This window comes from Tiliqua scincoides, chromosome 1 (assembly GCF_035046505.1).
Source record: "Tiliqua scincoides isolate rTilSci1 chromosome 1, rTilSci1.hap2, whole genome shotgun sequence".
NCBI classification, from domain to species: Eukaryota; Metazoa; Chordata; class Lepidosauria; order Squamata; family Scincidae; genus Tiliqua; species Tiliqua scincoides.
This window is the reverse complement of record NC_089821.1, coordinates 138229348-138235347: the sequence shown is the minus strand read 5'-3', so window position 1 is coordinate 138235347 and position 6000 is coordinate 138229348.

Here is a 6000-nt window from a genome sequence, read left to right as displayed (position 1 = left end):
GCCTGATCCTGCCCAGGTCCACCCTCCCACAGAAACATCCCTTCTCTGTTTCCAAAATGCCATCCTGCCACCCTCTTCCACCACCATGCCGCTCAGCGCAATCTTACCTGTACTGGCTGGTGCAGGGAACAGCTTCATTGCTGCGGAGCTGGCGTGAGTGTCCACTCTCCAGTGTAGCCAGCTCCAGAGTAGCTGCAAATATGCCTTATGGCACATTTGCAACACTCTGGGCCAGCACAGTGGACACTGTACCAGCCAAAGATGATGTTAGGATTGGGCTGCCCATAGGATTGACTTCTGAATAGACATGCATGAGATTGTATTGTTAGTGACAGAGCTTCACATCTCACGTGACAGAGCCATGACCTCCCTAACCGACCTTAAGAAAGGCAAGCCATGGGTCTGTCAGCCTCACATCCCATGTGCAATTGGGGGGGGGGGTGCATTTCATACTGACCTACTGAAGCATTTCTTCAAGGATCAATGTGAAGCAATTTGGTCAGAAAGCACATTATAAATTATATGTTTATTACCTTTTTATTACATCGTTCCTCCAAAGAGGACAATAGCATGGGATAGCAGATACTTTTCTCCCTTTGCCAGTTTTATCCTTATAGCAACCCTGTGAAGCAAGGTAAACTCAAGGATGCTCAGTGAGCTTTGTGGTTAACTTTCAACCTGAGCCTCTCCAGTCCTATTGTGACATTCTACTACTACACCACACCTGATGTATCAATTCAAATGATGAGCAGTATGGTCTTTATACTCCCCCAGTGGTGAATCACGTTCACTCTTGTCATGAAAAAAGAATCAAAAAATGATTTTTCAAAGTCAGTTTTTGCACTTAGCAAGCTTGCTTGCTTGCTTCTTAATTTATTTTAGATTTTACCACCCTTCCTTCTAGGAGCTCAGGGTGTACATACTTCCTCCCCTCCTTCTGTCCTCACAACAACCCTGTGAGATAGGTGAGGCTAAAGGTGACTGGCCCAAAGTCACCCAGGAAGTTTTGAACCTGGATTTTCCAGATCTGAGTCCAACTCCTGAACCACTACACATGTCATTTTGTTCTGATTTGGGGAATGCCTGTGAAGATGAAATAATGACCACGAAAAAGTGGGCATAAAATATTCAACTAGAGGTGTAACACCTCACCCCAGCACCCGGGGCAGTGACATCATGATGCCACACAATGTCATGATGTCACTGCCCCAATTCTCTCCAGGGGATGAGGGGATTACAGGGAGCCTTCACAGAAGCCAGGAGAACATGAATTGACGTTCTTTCCAAGAGCAAGGCTTCACATGCCTCCTTCCAGCTCCTGTGAAGGTTCCCAACACAGCAAAGCCACCGGCCGCCCCCACCTTCAGGGAAAACCTGAAAGTGACTAGGCAGAGCCCGGGGTAGTCATATGCCATCCCTGGCATGGCACCTGGGGCATGCGCCCCTCAGGCTTTGCCAAAGATATGCCTCTGTATTCAGCCTGTGGTGACTTTCTACATCAGAATGTAATATGAAGATCAAAACCTAGTTATCACTAGTCACATACATTATCGGCCACGTCAAAACAGATGTATGTGCTTAGTTTAATTTCTGCACATGAATAAAGGCCCATGGTCTACCTGTCCATCTAATCACTAACTAGAAGCAATTCTTGTCGTCAGGCAAATTAGATGCAGAGTGGGAAAGAGCAGTTCCTTGGAAAGAACACATCCTGTCTTTTCTACATTCAGAACCGGCTTCCTAATCTCTGAAGCTCCCAACCTATTACAGTCCTCCAGATTTTAATACACAGTGCGTCCTGGCAAGCACATGACTATACCACCAGCTCTCTGTCCCTGACAGGAGAATGCCTCTTCATTGAACAGGTGTGAATGAACCAGAACGGATGGATTCCGCCTTTGCTCAAGGATGTGCCCTATGAACACCACTGACACCTGAACAGCAGCGGGCTGTCAGTCCAGCAGCCTGACCCTATAGAACAGCATCTAATTATTACTAATTAAAGCATTAATTATTCATAGCAGCAAGCACTATTAGCACAGCAGAGATGTGTCAGAGTATGAGTTATGCGTGGTTTATGAATCTTCAGAAAAATAGATTCTTTAATAAATTAATAAAGGGGCTCTGGGGTTTCATTAAAAGGTGGCTGGAGGGGTTGCATGCCAGTTTCCAAGGAGACCACAGGTGGTTCACTCAGATTTTTTTTTTCCCCCAGTTAAAACTTGTTTGGGCCAGATGATATTTCCCCGTCTCCTCGCCCCCATCCTCACTGCTCTTTCCTCAGGCGTAGAGCTCAACATTTTAATGAAACCCCTGTTGTCCTCCTCTTTCTTTGATCCCACTATGATCCCAAGCAGCCATGTTGGCCAGTTGGAAGTTGACGCAGTATGCTCGTTTTTTGATGGAGACTTGCAACATGAATAAACAACAGGCGTGATAAAAGCTCTCCAATAAAGCCAATCTAAGATAAATAAAGGGAACAGAGAAGAGGAGGACAAAAAGAAACGGGGCATGCATAAATTCACATGAACCCACTAGCATGGGAGTAATGTTTCTTGCCTGTGTTTCAGTCTCATGGTATTTTTGGTGGTAGTTATTACTCTAAACAGGATATTTTCCTTTTTGATTTATAGGTTTTATTGTCAGCGAGAAAATATTTCGCATCGTTATTCATTTTTTTTTGTCTGTCATTGCCAATGTTTCACCGCATTTGTTTCTCAGCAATAATGACGATGGTAATATTAATACCTTCCAGCACAGCTAACTAAATAGTGATATAAATAATAAAATTAATGTTTTCAAGCATCCACTCAGTGGCTCCGGGGCACATTATAAATTCTGTCTTTGCTTAAGCCATGGAGGCTTAACAAAACAGCACTACAATGCAATTTAAAATAAAATGAACTTATTCTCCCCCCCTCCCACAGAAATCCCAAGCTTTCCATTAGGCAGTTTCTATAACTGTTTTTCATAAGACTCCACTTAGCTCTCTGCCAGTGATCTTACTATTTACAGAGGACACTTCCTGAAAAACTCTGGTTCTTTGAGGTGGGATTTTCAGGATACCCTCAGGTCTTTAATGGTAAGTGGCTATCTAAGTTTTCTTACACCAAGTACAAGGGCCTGTTTCAGTTGTCTTCTATGGGCCTGTTTCACAATTGTGCTTTTGCAAACAGGCAAAGGACACACATGAAACAAGGGTTCATGACACCAGATGCTGGTTCTTCTAGGAACTTGATGGTCTCCTTTCCCCCTGCACAGGCTTTTCTGGAGCACGTACAGCTGACTTCTGTGTGGGAACCTTTTCCCACCCACAGCTTGTGTTCAATGGACTGGGGCAGTGAACAGCACATATGAGAAGCTTGATGGCACAGTTGTCTCTCCAAATGCCAGAGCCACCTGCCCACCATATTTTATGCTGGTAAATTATTCGTAGCTGGAAGCGCACAAAGATCAAGGCTTTCTGCCACTCTGGATCTTCCTCGTGATATAAAGCAGACCAGTTATTCCAGGAGCATCGCCAAATAACCTCTGGGAAAACAAGTGTCACCATGAACATGCAAGTTACTTTGCTTGGCAGATAGTTGGGGTAAGCCTATCTTGTGTGCAAACTTTGTTATAGAGTTTTCTGCCTTTCGCGTGGCAGGCATGTGTAGAGACATCTGTACTGGAGAGACCCATCCCTGGAGCAGAAACCTGGTCTTTACACCCCTCATTTTAAAAATTGCCATTGTTTTTGAAAAATGGAAAGAAAACCAACCTTCCATTCTTCCTATTGTTGTTCAACTGCTCCCTTGAAACGGCCTCATTCATGTACTAGGAAGCAAGGCTTCAAAAGAACTCGACAGAATCCCCAAAGGCAGAGCTTTTCAAACTGGGGCATCACGACTGTGGGCCACTTTCACCTTAAAGGGCGGGGGCAGCCTGGAGGCAGGGAGGAGGCAGTGGCAGGATCCCCAGGATTGCACAGCTCAGGGGGGGCTGCAGGGGCTTGGGCCCACTTACCTGAGCCTCCTGGGGGTGCGGGGAACCCTGTGTGACTGTCTGCAGGGCTCACCGCAGCTTTGAGAGCAAAAGTGGAGCTATCGCGCCCCACCTCCGCTGAAGCGGAGTGCGATTGCTCCACTTTCACTTCTGAAGCTGTGGGGAGCCCTGCAGAAGGTCATGCAGGGTTCCCCGCACCCCCAGGAGGCTCAGGTAAGTGGACCCAAGCCCCTGCAGCCCCCCTGAGCTGTGCAATCCTGGGGATTCTGCCGCTGCCTTCCTCCCACCCCTGCTGCCTTCCCCCCACCCCCACTGCCTTCCCCCACCCCTGCAAAAACTTAGAGCAGCTCAAACTCTCCCTAAGAGTTTGAAAACCACTGCCCAAAGGGCTTCATTTTAAGGTTCCAGGGACGTCAGCCATTCCGAAACACACTGGGCTCAGGTTAGGGAAGCTCCCAGACCTTGGGAACAAGGAGTTGTAATTGAACCAGACCACAAGGTCTGAACTCTGGAAAGACCAACAATCAGACTGAACAAAAGTGCAAACCAGAGTCCCTTCACATATCATGCACAGCTGTATGTACTTTGCCCCAACATTTTTTTAACATGAAAAGCAGCCAAAAGGAAAAAAAAATCTTGGGCAGATGGAATGAAGGTGCTTAACCCTTTCCCTTCCAGCCATTGGGACAAAGTGAAAAGCAGGTCCATGTCATCAGTAGTTTGGCTCTAAAGCCTGCACCAGTGGGACAGAGCAGGACTGTTACCTGTCATTGCAACAAGGCCAGGGGGAGGAGAAGTTTGCAGAGAGCATAGTAGTTGGCAACCTTCAGTCTCGAAAGACTATGGTATCGCGGTCTGAAAGGTGGTTCTGGAACAGCGTCTAGTGTGGCTGAAAAGGCCAATTCGGGAGTGACAATCCCTTCCACACTGGGAGCAAGTGCAGTCTGTCCCTGGCCTGTCTCCCTGGCTATGGGCCTTCCTTCTTTGCCTCTTAGCCTCAGACTGTTGGCCAAGTGTCTCTTCAAACTGGGAAAGGCCATGTTGCACAGCCTGCCTCCAAGCGGGCCGCTCAGAGGCCAGGGTTTCCCACTTGTTGAGGTCCACTCCTAAGGCCTTCAGATCCCTCTTGCAGATGTCCTTGTATCGCAGCTGTGGTCTACCTGTAGGGCGCTTTCCTTGCACGAGTTCTCCATAGAGGAGATCCTTTGGGATCCGGCCATCATCCATTCTCACGACATGACCGAGCCAACACAGGCGTCTCTGTTTCAGTAGTGCATACATGCTAGGGATTCTAGCACGTTCCAGGACTGTGTTGTTTGGAACTTTGTCCTGCCAGGTGATGCCAAGAATACGTCGGAGGCAGCGCATGTGGAAAGCATTCAGTTTCCTCTCCTGTTGTGAGTGAAGAATCCATGACTCGCTGCAGTACAGAAGTGTACTCAGGACACAAGCTCTGTAGACCTGGATCTTGGTATGTTCCGTCAGCTTCTTGTTGGACCAAACTCTCTTTGTGAGTCTGGAAAACGTGGTAGCTGCTTTACCAATGCGTTTGTTTAGCTCGGTATCGAGAGAAAGAGTGTCGGAGATCGTTGAGCCAAGGTACACAAAGTCATGGACAACCTCCAGTTCATGTGCAGAGATTGTAATGCAGGGAGGTGAGTCCACATCCTGAACCATGACCTGTGTTTTCTTCAGGCTGATTGTCAGTCCAAAATCTTGGCAGGCCTTGCTAAAACGATCCATGAGCTGCTGGAGATCTTTGGCAGAGTGGGTAGTGATAGCTGCATCGTCGGCAAAGAGGAAGTCACGCAGACATTTCAGCTGGTCTTTGGACTTTGCTCTCAGTCTGGAGAGGTTGAAGAGCTTTCCATCTGATCTGGTCCGGAGATAGATGCCTTCTGCTGTAGTTCCAAAGGCCTGCTTCAGCAGGACAGCGAAGAAGATCCCAAACAAGGTTGGTGCAAGAACACAGCCCTGCTTCACGCCGCTTCGGATGTCAAAGGGGTCTTATGTGGA